The sequence below is a fragment of the Anolis carolinensis genome, unplaced genomic scaffold (assembly GCF_035594765.1).
Source record: "Anolis carolinensis isolate JA03-04 unplaced genomic scaffold, rAnoCar3.1.pri scaffold_12, whole genome shotgun sequence".
Lineage (NCBI taxonomy): Eukaryota > Metazoa > Chordata > Lepidosauria > Squamata > Dactyloidae > Anolis > Anolis carolinensis.
The window spans coordinates 3,018,232-3,034,666 of NW_026943823.1; the positions used below are offsets into that span (position 1 = coordinate 3,018,232).

Here is a 16,435-nt window from a genome sequence, read left to right on the forward strand (position 1 = left end):
ACATGAGCACATTTACATTGAAGATGGTTAGAATAATGATTTAATCAGAGTTGGACAGTTTGATCTTAAATTACGGTTTTATGTAAATATTCAAAAACATTTAACCTATTGATAACTCAACTGATGTAATTTTGTTGGTATCTATTGTTGTGACTCAGCTGGAAGCTCAGATTGACTCTGATGGGGATTATGGGATTCAGATTCAAAATCAGGTTCAAAATCTCCCTGTTGTAGAAGATGAGTAACAGGGAGTTTTTCCCATAGCAGGGTATGATGTTGATGATACTGAAACTAGCCAGGTGCAAATTGACTTGGAAAAGGAGGATAGTTCTCAGTCTGATAGCAAGCTGGCCGACATTAATAAGCAGGCTGACCTTGATGAAACAGGCTCTTTGGATCGAGCGGACCGTTTGGAATTCAGGGTTCGGAGGAGTGTGAGACTAGCAAACAAGAAGGAGGTTAGAGGCCAAAGAAATGCTTTCATGTTTTGCAAAAGGTATTAAAGCAATGTGTTTGGAAACAAACCTTTGTCAAAGCAACTTTCGTTCTACCAAGAAGCAAGCTCTCGTTTTCCTGGATTATCTAGTAGGCTAGACATGTTCTTGAGTCTTTGTCATGCTCTTTTGGGACTTTGTTTATTCCTGGAATTATTCTCTATGGGTTTATTTTGCAACGATCTTTTGGAACTTTACTTTTGCTTTTTAAAGAACTTTTTTATCTTCTATTTTCTAATAATCTGAAAAGACTTCAACCTGTGTGCAGTTTGGTGTATATAGCAAGGTGAAGCTAATCTGAGGTGCGACATCTATACTTAGTTTTATTTTTTAAATTTACTAGTGGCTGCTGCATTTCCCACCCTTATCTTATACTCGAGTCAATAAGTTTTCCCAGTTTTTTTGTGGTAAAATTAGGTGTCGCGGCTTACATTCGGGTCAGTTTATACTTGGTAATATAACAATCTTGCCACCATTTCTGTGTTTACGTTTTGAAGTAGTTAAAATTCTCAGTATGGAGCATCATTGCATCAAACGAAGTCTGCCGTTGGAGCAATCCCGTGCCGATGCAAGGTCTGCCTTACTTTGATTAACATTTTGTCCCAATAGGACTTACATCCAGCTCCTCTTTAGTCTCGTTTGTCACTTAAGGAGTGAGTACATTTTATTCACAGCTGACATTTTCATGTCTCTCTGGAGGTGAGTGGTAAAGCAATGTTATTGCAATTGTTTCACTGATGGGGAAAAATGTCTTGCATTACCTTTTGCTGTACAGTGCATTGTTCTCCGGAGATTTGTGCAATTGGAGGAAATCTGTAATAAGTGCGATACTTCATTATTTAATATTTTTTTAACCCATTTTGTTTAGGCAGCCTTGAAATTTTCAGGAGTAAAAGGACATCTGTAATTTGCTCATATTTACCTAATCATCTCTGATGGATTCAGGCCACGCTTTTCATTTACTCCAGATGTGATAACCGAACTGTCAACTGTATTTCGGCTCTTCCTTTCATCTTTCCACGCAGCCAATAATAAAAGATTAGTAATTGACAGTGGTTGCCAGGCTAAGAGTAGCACGTATTCCGCACGCAGGGTGTGAGAGCTGCATTCTTTTGGAGGATCGTCGCAGGGTGAAGAGAACATTGGATTATGTTGTTATCTGTTGTGTAAATGGCAGAGATGATCAGTGTCCTTAAAATCTCAAGGCAAATTAATTATAACTAGTGAAGGCAAATTAATTACAAAAGCAGCACGGGTTTGCTGGGGTTGTTATGATAGGGAGCCATACTACAAACATCCAAAAGGAATTTTTTTTTCGTGTCAGGAGCAACCGGAGTTGCTTCTGGAGTGAGAGAATTTACCGTCTGCAAGGACGTTGCCCAGGGGACACCCGGATGTTTTGATGTTTTTACCATCCTTGTGGGAGGCTTCTCTCGTGTCCCCGCATGGAGCTGGAGCTGATAGAGGGAGCTCATCCGCACTCTCCCCAGGTGGGATTCGAACCTGGCAGCTTTCAGGTCAGCAACCCAACCTTCAAGTCACTTAGTCCACTACGCCATCTGGGGGCTCCCAAAAAAAAAATCAAAAAAAAAAAATTCCAAAAGGAAATGAAGAGAGAGGAGGAAAGTTGGAGGAGAAAATCATAGGACTAAAGCTCATCTCCATATTCCATACGTTTTGTGATGTCTGGAGATTAAAGATCGTTGCACAATAGGACACATGGCATTTCCATTTCCAAAGTCAACTAGAAGAATTAAAATGGTGCTTCCAGATGGAACTTGATGTACGACTATATTTCCAACATAAAGTTGAGCAATGTCTCTCCAAATCTAATTGCCACTTGTTATGTTCACTTAGATATTGTGATTATTCTCGCCCTTACGCTTAGGGTTGTTCCATTGATCAACAACATCTCCGTTGCACTTTATTCCATTCCTTAGTCGGAATAGTTTTTATATTTACCTCATCCCAAGCCCTTTCCATACAATAGTCCCGGGTTATTTACCTCTCCTTTAGTTTATATTCCTACTACAGTAGGGGCTCACTTATCCAACATAAACGGGCCGGCAGAATGTTGGATAAGCGAATATGATGGATAATAAGGAGGGAGTAAGGAAAAGCCTATTAAACATCAAATTAGGTTATGATTTTACAAATTAAGCACCAAAACATCACGTTATACAACAAATTTGACAGAAAAGTAGTTCAATATGCAGTAATGCTATGTAGTAATTACTGTATTTACGAATTTAGCACCAAAATATCATGATGTATTGAAAACATTGACTACAAAAATGCTTTGGATAATTCAGAACATTGGATAAGTGAGTGTTGGATAAGTGAGACTTTACTGTGTATGCACTTTCTTCTGGTCTGGTTCGTTTTATGAGTTTCTCAGGTTTTTATCTAACTATCTTTTATTGTATATGTGATTTTAATATGTTTTATTGATTTGTTTTTATTTCGTCATGTCTTTTGCACTGTTTGTGACTATCTGGGCTTGGCCCCATGCAAGGCACCCTGAGTCTCCTCAGGGAGATGGAGGATATAAAAATAAGGTAATAGTGCCAAATTTGGTCCAGTGAATGAAAATACATCCTGTATATCAGATATTTCTATTACGATTTATAACAGTAGCACAATTACAGTTACTGTATATACTCGAGGATAAGCCTAGTTTTTCAGCCCTCTTTTTAAGACTGAAAAAAAAAGTCCCCCTCGGCTTATACTCGGGTGAGGGTCCTGGTTGGCTTATACTTGAGAATATATGGTACATTTATTATTTTTCTCTATTATTATTGCTACTATTACATTTATTTTACTCTATTTTTATTATTAATAATAATACATTTATTATTTCACTCTGATTATTCTTATTACTATTATTATTGCATTTATTATTTTACTCTATTTACATGTATTATTTTCCTGTATTTATTATTATTATTATTATTATTATTATTATTATTATTATTATTATTATTACATGTATTATTTTACTCTATTATTAAAAGGATACATAAGCACATTCACATTGAAGAAGATGAGAATAATGATTTGATCAGAGTTGGACAGTCTTATCTTAAATTTGAGCTTTATGTAAATATTCAAAAACATTTAAACTACGGATGCCTCAATTAATATAATGTTATTGTTATCTATTTTTATTTCTGAAATTTACCACCTTCGGAGTCAATGTTTTCCCAGTTTTTTGGTGGTAAAATTAGGTGCCTCGGCTTATATTTGGGTTGGCTTATACTCGAGTACATACGGTACATCCTGTATATGAGATATTTCCATTACGATTTATAACAGTAGCAAAATTACAGTTCTGTAGTAGCAACAAAAATAATGTTATTGTTGCTACTACTGCTCTAGAGTTTCAACTCACCCCTGGTTACATATATGGGAATGGGCGGAATGGAGATGACTCATGTGCTTTCAGTCATGAATTTTGCCTGAAATCCTGGAAAGCTAGTGAGCATTGACAGTACTGGGTTAGTTGGAGCCATAAATTCATTCAGCATAAGGCAGCTTCTTTCCTATACTTCTTGGAAGCTAGAGTTGTCAATTATCAAATGCTAGGACCTCATTCTGTGTTTTGAATTTGCCGATTATATTCTTAGTGACCATCTCGTACATGGTTATGAATGATACAGAACCTTTGCTGGTTCAATTTGTCTGACCAAAGAGAGTTTAAGAACTTCAGACAAAAGTTTCTAAACTTTCTTTTTTCATATAAAGTCATCTGCTCCCTGAAAACTTTCTCGAAAGCCTTGTTTTTCCATGAGCAAGTGTTGACCACAAAAGATAGAAGAACCTCTCCGAACAAGTTGCATCTGCTTGCTGGCCCAGAAGAAGACCTCTCTGCTCGATACTGGTCAGCCATATGATTTTTCTCTCTTAAATTGATCCAAAGTGGTTCCAGTCATGGATGATGATGGAAATAGATGCTCTGACCTTCAGACCGTGAGATAGGAGAGAAAGATAGAGAAAAAGAGAATGTGAGAATGTGTTTATGATGTTCTGCGATGAATAATGTAAGGAGGAGGCATCAAAATTGGCTTCACAAAGTCACAAGTTACAGATGAATGCATTCTGTGCCATTAAATGTTTTTACTGTGTTGGAGGAAAATCAGTGTGAAGCTCAGACATTAGGATTGAGTTCCTTCATCACCATCTTTATTCACATCTCACTTTCTCCTCCAAAATGGGACTCCAAGTGACTTTGTTTAAAAAGTATAATGTTCCATCAGTTCAGGTCTTCAGAGGCTAATAAAGATTTGTTTTGCCTTTGTCAATGGCAATAATGAGACTAGTACAAAGAGATCACCAATATCTTCTCCAGAAGAATGGTCTCAACACAAATGGCATGTGGCTGAAAATGATCCTGTAAGTATTGGATAACAAAAAGAAGAGTATCCGAAATTAAAACACTGTAAAAATAGAGTTCAGATGTCTCATGATCTATAACTGTCTCAAACAAAAGATTCAATCCTAGAGGACTCAGAACAGATTACAGCATTTGCAAACATAGGGAAATATTCAATGCCTTTACAATCGTCTTCAATGGAACAGACAAACATAACAAAGGCAAAGGCTTCTCCTTTCATTTCCGGCTTCTGGAGACGGTACTCATGTCTGACTCTGCGGAGTGATTTTTTTCTAATGAGATATTTAATAAATGCGAATTAAACTGGAAAACTCTGGTTTGCTCCACATTAATTCGCTTTTACCAGGAGTGTTGTTTGGATGCTTCTTGTAAAACCAACATTAAAGGCCTGTCTGGAAGGGCCTTGAGATCCTTTACGCTTGATCAGGCATGGGCAAACTTCAATCATCCATGAATTTTGGACTTCAATGCCCACAATTCTTAACAAAGTTTGTCCACGTCGCACCTCAGGTTAGCTTCACCTTGCTAAAGACACCAAGCCACACACAGGAAGTAGTCTTTTGTAGTTTATTTAGAAAATAGGCAAAGGATAGTTCATAAAAGGGGAAAAGTTCAGTTCCAAAAGATAGGTACAAAACTAAGGCTGTAAGCAATAAGTCCATAGAACAAGGTCCTTTTCATGGAAGCCAAAGGTCCCAGCAAACAGAATATATCCACGAGATATTACAGGAAAGCAGACTTGCTTCTAGATCAAGCGATGGAGTTGCATTGACAGAGAGCTCTCTGCGAACAGACTGTTTAAAAAGCATGACATAAAGGTGTTCAGTTTCTCTTTGAACTCTCGTTTATTACCTATGCAAAGACTTCTCCACAACCCTCTAAATTCCAGTCTCGTAGCCCGATCGAGATCCCCAGAGTCAAGGCCACTGAGATCATTATCGGGCGGCAAAGCGTTATCCTCCCTTTCTACTCCCTGCACCTGAAATTCTTCGTTAGAAACAACATCATGATTTATTTCCATGGGAACAACTCCCTGCTCTTGATTTCCCACAACTCCTATAATTCCCAGCATCAGAGTCATCCTCAAATTCATCCTGAATCCCATCATTATGCACATATAACCCACAATCTTCATCAGAGTCATGCAAAGGCACATCAGAATTACACAAAGGCATTAATTACTCAAGAGAGGAAAAAAATGAGAATTATCATATGAGATCCAAGTATGCAAAACTAAAAACCGAGCCTTACAATAGGAGAATAGGAGTGGACTGAGCTACCAGAAAGGGGAGCCTCTAGTGGCCTAGGGGATAAAAGCCTTGTGACTTGAAGGCTGGGTTGCTGACCTGAAGGCTGCCAGGTTCGAATCCCACCCGGGGAGAGTTCGGATGAGCTCCCTCTATCAGCTCCAGCTCCATGTGGGGACATGAGAGAAGCCTCCCACAAGGATGATAAAAACATCCAAATATCTGGGCAATGTCCCCTGGGCAACATCCTTGCAGACAGCCAATTCTCTCACTCCAGAAGCAACTCCAGTTGCTCCTGACATGAAAAAAAAAGCTACCAGAACAAATCTGAATTGCTATAAAGACAAAAAAATCATAACGTCACCATGCAATAGATGGAAGTCAATTTTAGTGTTATTTCTTTTGGCTTTTCTTGGTCTGTTTGTATTTTTTGTTTTTGCTTCCCCCCCCCTTTACTTCTTCCCTTTCCCCTCTCTCTATCTCTTTCTTTTTCAACCCTGCTCTCAATTTTGCATTTTACTTTATTATACGTCCATGTCTATGTCATTGTTGATTTGAAAAAGCTGAATAAAAAATTATCTTTTAAAAAAATCACGCAAAGGCAAAGGCTGAGCCACAACAGTCCATGCCTGTGCTAGAGGTACAAAGAGGGACAAAACCTAGGGTGGTCAAATAATACGATATTTCGGTGATCTGAATCACATTCTCTACTTTTTAAAACCCATTTAAAACCCATTATAGCAGTCATTGTTGCAGTTCTTATGTTTATGTCTATTGAGAACATATAATCCACTGTTGATTTATATGAAATATCTTTTTGTTTTACTATTTCATGCTTTCTGAATTCTGGTTAACACTTGTAAGGGGTTGAGAATTTATTCTGTTCTGGTTGTGGGACCAGGCCTTCGATCAACAACAGCAGCATCAATTATTACCATCCTAGAATTCAATGACAGACCAGTTATCAGACTCGAAATGCACCAATTGTGTATTTATATGTGTATTTTTATCAATGTTTAATTTATTTATTTACAGTATTTATATTCTGCCCTTTTCACCCCGAAGGGGACTCAGGGCGGATCACATTATACACACATAGGGAAAACATTCAATGCCCATAAACACATCAAACAGAGACCGAGACAGAGACAGACGCAGAGGCAATTTAACCTTCTCCTGAGGGGATGTTCGATTCTGGCCACAGGGGGGAGCAGCTGCGTCATCATCCACTCTGACGGCACTTCCTCATTCCAGGTCGTAAATTAGTTAAACTTGCCTCCACACATTTTTTATAAGTGGTACCTTATTTCCTACTTGATAGATGCAACTATCTTTCGGGTTGCTAGGTCAGCAACGAGCAGGGGCTATTTTTTATTTTTAATTGACGGGTGCTCACCCCGTCACAGGCTGGCCTCGAACTCATGACCTCATGGTCAGAGTGATTTATTGCAGCTGCTCAACAGCCTGCGCCACAGCCCAGCCCCATTAAATTAAATTTAATGTCTTTGATTTTAATTGATTGAATTGTCTGTAATATTTTTATATTGTGTTTTATTGTAAGCCGCCCTGAGTCCCCTGTGGGTGAGAAGGGCGGGATATAAGTATTGTAATAAATAAATAAATAAATAAATTGTCAGGGGAGATGATGTGTAGCAGAGTGAAATCCAAAAATTCACCATCCCGGTCTTCACCTCCTTCTCTCCAGACTGTCTCCCGGTGTGAAAAACAGCACTGGACAAACACACTCCAGCAGATGAGGGTTCGGTTGGAAATCCAACGGCAATAAACTTTTATTTACATTTCTATATACAAACAGAGCAAATCAGTCCTTCTCTCCATGAGTGCTCGCCGAAGCGACTCATGCACACACAGCACACTGCTCTTCTGCTCAGGAAACTCCTCTGCATTCCACAGGAACAAGAAAGAAAGTCCCGGTCAAAACAAACTTGACCCCATTGGTCCTGTGATACATCAATCATAGTAGACTCTCATGAACTCCATAACTGCTGAAATGCCTTGCCGAAAAACTAACACATAAGGCATTTCTAATAACCCAGATTGATTTTAACATTTCACAATACACAATACCCTGACATAAATTCCCTCATAGCTTTTCTGGGCTCTCCTGCACCACATTGTCCTCTTATTTCTTCCCAGCCACTTGCTCTGGCTCAACGGATGCCCCATCGTGCAATGGCAACTGTGGGAGAGACCGAATGTTACAGCCCAGAGGTCTTTTAAAGGACTAGGAGCAGCAGGGCCATAGGTATTGGTTTCAGTCTGTGACTCTGTGACTGACACAGTAGCCATGTGTCACACGGAGAGACCTTGGTCCTTGGCAGCCCTGAAGGAGAGTAAGCAGGCTATCAGCGAGGTAGGAAACAGCCTGGAACAGGAACAGATTGCTCCTCCAGACAGTCGGAGAGGTCATGCAGAAAGTTGACGGATTAAGAAAGAGGCCAACTGATGGAGGCACTCGATATTCAGAGGAGGTTTTCCAAAAGGGATAAATAAAAGAGAGGAACACAACTTGCAAAGAGAAAAGAAGAAGAGAATAACCAACACAAAAGGAAACCCACACTATTTTTTTTTGTCATGCTTGAGATGGAAATTGAAGGTCAGCTCAAATGCAAAATCATTCTCGTGCTCTCAAATGTCTTTTCAGATAGCAGTGCGCTGACTCCACTGTCGGGGGTGCCAATACGTCGCTGCATTTCTTTGCTCTTCACATAGACACTTCCCCAAGGATGCAACCTTCTTACTTTCCACTCAAAGAAACAATGGGCTACTCCTTCAGTCACTGAAAAGAAAATGGAGAATGCTGAGTTTGAAGAAGGAAGGTTTAATTTGAATGACGATAAATGTGTTTTACCCTTGTTCTGCTTTTTAACAAAATTGCTTTTTTAACACAATATTTGTAAAGCTGCTTTTTATTGGGTTGTTGTATGTCTTTCGGGCTGTGTGGCCATGTTCCAGAAGTATTCTCTCCTGACGTTTCGCCCACATCTATGGCAGGCGTCCTCAGAGGTTGTGAGGTACCTCACAACCTCTGAGGATGCCTGCCATAGATGTGGGCGAAACGTCAGAAGAGAATACTTCTGGAACATGGCCACACAGCCCGAAAGACATACAACAACCCTGTGATCCCGGCCATGAAAGCCTTCGACAACACACTGCTTTTTATTATCGTGTGCTGTTTAAAAATGGGCATAGATAGAAGAAGATCAAGACAAAGTTGAAGAAGGTTTTAAATAATAATAATAATAATAATAATAATAATAATAATAATAATAAAAAAACTTTATTTATACCCTGCCACCATCTCCCCGCAGGGACTCGAGGCGGCTTACATGGGGCAGAGGCCCAAACAACATAGAACAAAACACAGGTAACATAATACAAATCACACTATAAAAAGATAAAACAGTAATACAATATATCAATTAAAACAAAAATACAGGATAAAAAATTGCATCCAAAACACATAAATGGTAAAATCGTAATAAAAACGGGATAGATTATTAAAAACCCTCTCGGGCTGATTAATTAATGACTGTATCTCCAAAGGTTTTTGATGATGTACCCTGTTTCCCCAAAAATAAGACAGTGTCTTATACAGTAGAGTCTCACTTATCCAACACTCGCTTATCCAACATTCTGGATTATCCAACACATTTTTGTAGTCAATGCTTTCAATACATTGTGATATTTTGGTGCTAAATTCGTAAATACAGTAATTACTACATAGCATTACTACTTTTTCTGTCAAATTTGTTGTATAACATGATGTTTTGGTGCTTAATTTGTAAAATCATAACCTAATTTGATGTTTAACAGGCTTTTTCTTAATCTCTCCTTATTATCCAACATATTCGCTTATCCAACATTCTGCCGGCCCGTTTATGTTGGATAAGTGAGACTCTACTGTATAAATTTTTGCTCCCAAAGATGCACTAGGTTTTATTTTCAGGAGATGTCTTATTTTTCCACAAAGCAGAATTCACATTTATGGTTGAATTTTTAAAAAATGAAAATGTATTATCTACTGTACAGCAGTTGTCATCACAAACCAGCATAACTAAACTGTGAATCCTTTCAAAAATTTCTATATTATATTTTATTGCTATTTGTTTTTAATTACTGTTTTAAATTTCTGTTTGTATGTAAATTTATGTTGTTCTTGGGCTTGTCCCTGTGTAAGCTGCCCTGAGTCCCTTCTGGGAGATGGAGGTGGGATACAAGAATAAAGTTATTATTATATTACTAGCTGTGCCCGGCCACGTGTTGCTGTGGCTAGGTCTTAATTTTTCCTTTTCTTTTTGTTGTATGAACATAGAGGTTGTGCTGTCAATTTTTGAGGTTGTGGGGCATTTAGTTTAGTGGTTTTCTCCGGTGCCGTGATTCCATTACCCTTTTATATATATAGATTATTATTTCTTGTTACTACCTTTATTCCCATGTACAACAATCTATGGTATGTACATTTACCAATCCTGCAAGCTTCCAAACAAAAACTTTGCTAGGTCTTACTTTCAGGGGAAGTCTTATATTTAGCAATTCAGCAAAACCTCTACTAGGTCCTATTTTCTGGGAATGTCTTATTTTCAGGGAAACAGGGTAGCTGCCGGATTGCTGAATTTTCCTGAATCCTGAATCGTCAAACCTGAATTTTGCACACCTCTAATGCTGACTAGCAACCAACTATGGCATTTTCTTCCCTCCTTTTTAGGAGTTGTTTGAGGTGGTGACAAGAAGAAAAACTCAGAGTTGTAATATGCACTGTACAAAATGCATCCTTTTGCTATGAACGTTTGACAACTCAAGCTTTCCTGGATGACTCCAGGTTCAACTGTTTCACCCTTTCTTTAAGAAAACTAGGTGAGTGCTATCCGAGTGAGATGACGAGACAGTTCTGAATTTGTCTTTAAGACCTAGAGCTTCATCCTTTGTCACAATGATTTGCCCCAGTTCTTCATACACACTGTTTGAAAGCATCATTACAGACAAACCCATCTGCCCTACACCTTCCTAACTTGTTCTGCAACAATCCAACCACCTTCCTAGATGTTCGTTGGCTTCTTATGAATTTCTGTTGTAAATGGGATTATTGATAACATAATAGCTATGCATTTTTATTTCCCTTATCATGCTTTACACTTTCATACCACCTCTACTTCCATATGTTTTATTACTTTTTCTTTTCATTTGCACTTTTTCTTTTGCCTCTGGTTACTTCCATGTTCCAGGTTCATTACCCATACTGGCATCCTGGGGCCCTTCCAGACAGGCTCTTTATTTATTTATTTACAATATTTATATTCCACAATTCTCACACCGAAGGGGACTCTGGGCAGATCACAGAACACATATATGACAAACATTCAATGCCGATTATAACAATGACAAGACAACAGATAGAGGTATATATAGGCTTTCCCATCTTTGGCGTCTTTGGAGGCTGTGCTTAGTTCTGGCCACTGGGGGATATTATTGCTCCATCTTCCTGCCAAATAGCTCATCCTGACCCAGGCTTCGAACTCTCAACCTTCCGGTTGGCAAGGTTTATTAGAGCTTGGTGATTAAGCTGCTGTGCTAAAGCCTGGGCTTATATCCGGGCTGTGGCACAGGCTGGTTAGCAGCCAGCTGCAATAAATCACTCTGACCAAGAGGTCATGAGTTCGAGGCCAGCCCGTGTCGGGGTGAGCACCCGACAATTAAAATTGGGCCCGGGCTGTGGCGCAGGCTGTTGAGCAACCAGCTGCAGCCAGTGCAACAAATCACTCTGACCAAGAGGTCATGAGTTCGAGGCCAGCTCGGAGCCCCGTGTTTGTCTTTGTCTTTGTTCTATGTTAAGGCATTGAATGTTTGCCTTATATGTGTAATGTGATCCGCCCGGATTCCCCTTCGGGGTGAGAAGGGCGGAATATAAATATTGTAAATAAATAAATAAATAAATAAATAAATAAATAAAATATAGCCCCTGCTCGTTGCTGACCTAAGAAAGATAGTTGCATCTATCAAGTAGGAAATTTAAGTACCACTTATAAGTACCACTTATACGACACCATAAAAATCACCCAGCTGCCGTTGGAATGAGAAGTTGCTGTTGCAGTGGATGATGAAGCAGCTGCTCCCCCTGTGGCCGGAATCGAGCCTACCCTCAGGAAGCTGGAAGCTGGAGAAGGTTTAAATTGCCTCTGCGTCTGTCTCTGTCTCTGTTCTATGTTATATGGCATTGAATGTTTGCCTTATATGTGTACAATGTGATCCGCCCTGAGTCCCCTTCAGGGTGAGAAGGGCAGAATATAAATACTTTAAATAAATAAATATCCCAGGATTGGATCCCAGGTTTTCTGCTTTAAACTGGATTATATGAGTCTGCACTGCTAGATAATCTGGGATAAACAGAAAACCTGGGATCAGATCCTGGGATATAGGGCCTGTCTGGGGGCCCTTCCACACAGTCATATAACCCAGAAACTTTCAAGGCAGAAAATCCCACAATATCTGCTTTGAAGTGGGTTATTTGAGTCCACACTGCCATATATTCCAGTTCAAAGCAGGTAATGTGGGATTTTATTCTGCTATGTGGAAAGGGCCTGAAAGGGCCCTTGAAAAAACAAGTGTACTGGTTCCATATACTTCAAACAAAATGGAAACTTTATTCAGCTTTGTGTTATTGAATTGCTCCCAACGAAGCAAGGCATCCAGCACTCAAAATAATGCCAAGGACAAGATGCACACACAACCCCCACTCTTCAACACACTTAAAAATTGCTTGCTCCCATCACGAATAAGGGAAGACAATATGTTAAACATATTGTGAAATACCTTCCTGATTGCAAGTAGCCTACAAAAGGATGCATACAAAATTACTCGTTCCCAAAGCAATCAGAAAATTTAAAAAGCTAAGAAGAACAAATAGCGTGTTTCCTTTGTATGCATTGGAAAAGAAGCCAGAACCGAACTGATCATGACTTGGAAGAGAAGAGTTAAAACACTTGTGATGGGCTCCTGTTGACTTACTGTTCTTAGCTATTTTGACACATTTACATATTGTTGTGTCCAGGCAAATATTCCCAGGAGCTCTAATTATCCAGGGTGGGACACATCATGTTGATTAAAAGACTCATTAGCCTTTGCAAGGTGCCTTTTCAAAGATGTTTATCCCCCCGCCCAACCTGTAGTGCAAAAAGAAAATGCTTCAAAACACAATACTGAAAAGGAAAGAAGGCAGCAGGGAGGAAGCTAGGCTAGCTGGTTAAAATGTCTTTGGTTTTCCTGGGGTTTGTTGTAAAGAAAAGATAGATAATCTTTCTGTTTGGAATAGAGAGATGTAATGACTGATGATTACCAAGTCCAGATAAACAGTCTTCAATGGCTCATGAGAGAGGCAGAATAAATGTTGTACATCTGTCTCGGAAAGAAAGCCATAACCATGAAGTCTCCTGAGGGTATCTAATCTTACTTCTTCAGATGTGCATCATTAGCCTATCTTTAAGTCATCAGGGACTGTAATTTTTGAGATACAGTAGAGTTCCGATTATCCAATTTCCGCTTATCCAACATACCATATTATCCGACGTGCTGGTGTCTCGCCCCTCCCAGCAGGTGCCTGGTGATTGGAGAGGCTCCCTACATGTTGCTGCCTAGAAAAACAGTTGTTTTTCTAGGCAGCAGCGGGGCAATTCAAGCCGGGTGCTTGCCAGGAGGGAAAAGTCTCCTCCCTCCCTGCCAAGCATCTGGCTTGGAAAAGTTCCCTGCTCGTTGCTGCCTAGAAAAACAGTTGTTTTTCTATTTATTTATTTATTTACAGTATTTATATTCCGCCCTTCTCACCTCGAAGGGGACTAAGGGCGGATTACAATGAACACATATATGGCAAACATTCAATGCCAACAGACAAACAACATTCAGTTTTAGACAGACACAGAGGCATTTTTAACATCTTTCCAGCTTCACGATTCTGGCCACAGGGGGAGCTGTTGCTTCACCGTCCAATGGTGGCTGTTCTTCCTCTTCTTTTCTTCGTGAGCAGTTTTATGGTGAGCAGTTTTTTCTAGGCAGCAGCGGGGCAATTCAAGCCTGGTGCTTGCCGGAGGGAAAAGTTTCCTCCCTCCCTGCCCAGCACCTGGCTTGGAAAGACTCCCTGCTCGTTGCTGCCTAGAAAAACTGTTTTTCTAGGCAGCATTGGGGATCTTCAAGCCGGTTGCTTGCCGGAGGGAAAAAGTCTCCTCCCTCCCTGCCAAGCACCCGGCTTGGAAAGGCTCTCTGTTTGTTGCTGCCTAGAAAATCTGTTTTTCTAAGCAGCATTTGGGATCTTCAAGCCGGTTGCTTGCCGGGAGGAAAAAAGTCTCCTCCCTCCCTGCTAAGCACCCGGCTTGGAAAGGCTCCCTGCTCGTTGCTGCCTAGAAAAACTGTTTTTCTAGGCAGCAGCGTGGATCTTCAAGCTGGGTACATGCTGGGAGCGAAGAGACATTTCCCTCCTGGCAAGCACCCGGCTTGCTGGGAGGGATAATAGGGCCTTCCTATTATCCAACAGTTTTGGTTACCCAGCATTCGGCCCACCCATTTATGTCGGATAACCAGAACTCTATTGTATTAGTGGCCTAGGCCACTTCAGACCATAGCTTGAAAAAAGTAATCATGTCCTCCTGTGTTCCAATGACACATATAGTGACATCAATAGGGATTGCGTTCTTGCGGTTTTCCAGGCAAACATGCCAGACATGAATAATGGGAAAGTGTATATCTAGTGAGGGTGCAGACGGCATATAATGGATTGTCTAAGCAGGGGTTCAAGTTCAACAGAGGAAACGGATGGAGGGTCAATGCCAAGGCCTAAAGAGAAAAGGTGTGTATATGGATCAAAAGGGAACGCAGGAGATGCTTTTCAGGAGAGAAGCAGTGAATACAATGGGAAACAAAGTGGTGACAGAAAGGGAGGGCAACAGAACAGAGGCATTTCCGTGCTATATGCCCCATGCTGGGAAATTGTTACTACACTGAAAGAAAGTCATTCTGTTTTATGTGTGCTGCTGGGACTGTCTGGTTCGGCAGCCTACCGTCTTCCATTCTGTTCATGCATCAATTGTCAAGGGAATCTGCCGAAGACAGGGATGTTGTCCTAAGCAGATTAAGGGTTCTGCGGCGAGGAGGTGGCGCTTCCCTTTGCATCCCCGTATTTTGAATGGCTTTGAAGTTAAAGAGTATGGAAAAGTATGCATTTTAAGAATGACCTATCATGCAGTCCTATTCATTCTGACCCAAATGTAAGTCCCAGTGAGTTTGGTGGGTTCACTTCGGTTTCTTTATCTCGGAGGCACCAACTGTTCTCAGTAATAAAAGAAAAAATAAATCAAGAGGTAGTCGGACAGAAAAGGTATCATTCAATTGGTGCCCCAGTTTTAAAATAAGACTAGATTAACAAGTTGCGCTGATAAATTTAGAAGCGCAGGGGCTCATAATGACAGTTCCCATTGTGAAACCAGAGCAGAAACCAAAGTTGCAAGGAAGCTGCTGGATGGATCAACTGATTCATCCCTTGGCTTACTTTTTTCACAGCCTTTTTCTTCTTTCTAGCACCATTTACACCAGCTAGGTTGTGCCAACTTACTTGTACCAACCTGAAAATGCATCAAACCTGTCTTGCAACTCCATCTCAATCTTGGCATTAAATTTGTAAATTTACTCTTTTGTTGTTATACTTTATACCCTTAACATCGCACAAGCACATGCACACGCAAGTAAGTGCGCGCACACACACAGAGCATGAATATTCATGTGTGTTATTTATGCACATCAAAACCCACTCAGGTGCCTTGTCTGGAAATTCTTGGGAGTTTTCTTCCCTTTGTCTCAAGGTTGCCGGAATGACAACTCTTTCAACTGTTTTACAAAGTTAATGACTTCAGAGTAATGAAGTTAAGAGGATTAAAACTAAATCCCCAATGCACCCCAACTCTGGGCGGTATTTTTTCCTCCACAAAGATCCATCAGTTTATAAAAATCACAATACATGAAGTGTAGTGGTCTTATGAAACAATAGGAGATGTCAGGGCCATCTGGATGTATTCATTTTCTGATCCATTTTCTGATAGAGGATTTCCCCCTCCCCTCGTTCAAAAGATAAACTTTTCCAAAATGTACCTGTAACTCCAAGCATAAGCAGCCGAGCTGCACAATCTGCTCTTATCCCTTTGAACCACTTTGGCTGCCAACGATGGAACTGTGTGTGCTCAAAAGAATATATAAATATTTGTTGTACTGGTGCTCCTTCAAGTTGTTTCCAACCCTAAGGC

At 40.1% G+C, this 16,435-nt stretch overlaps 1 long non-coding RNA gene across 1 annotated transcript in view; it reads right to left on the reverse strand.

The window, feature by feature from the left end:
• Positions 1-5,440: 5,440 nt before the first annotated feature.
• LOC134294060 (uncharacterized) overlaps positions 5,441-16,435 on the reverse strand; it is a 395,707-nt gene continuing 384,712 nt past the window's right edge. The window contains exon 3 of the long non-coding RNA XR_010001043.1: positions 5,441-8,934. This is a non-coding gene — a long non-coding RNA (uncharacterized LOC134294060). The remainder of the gene's footprint in view (positions 8,935-16,435) is intronic.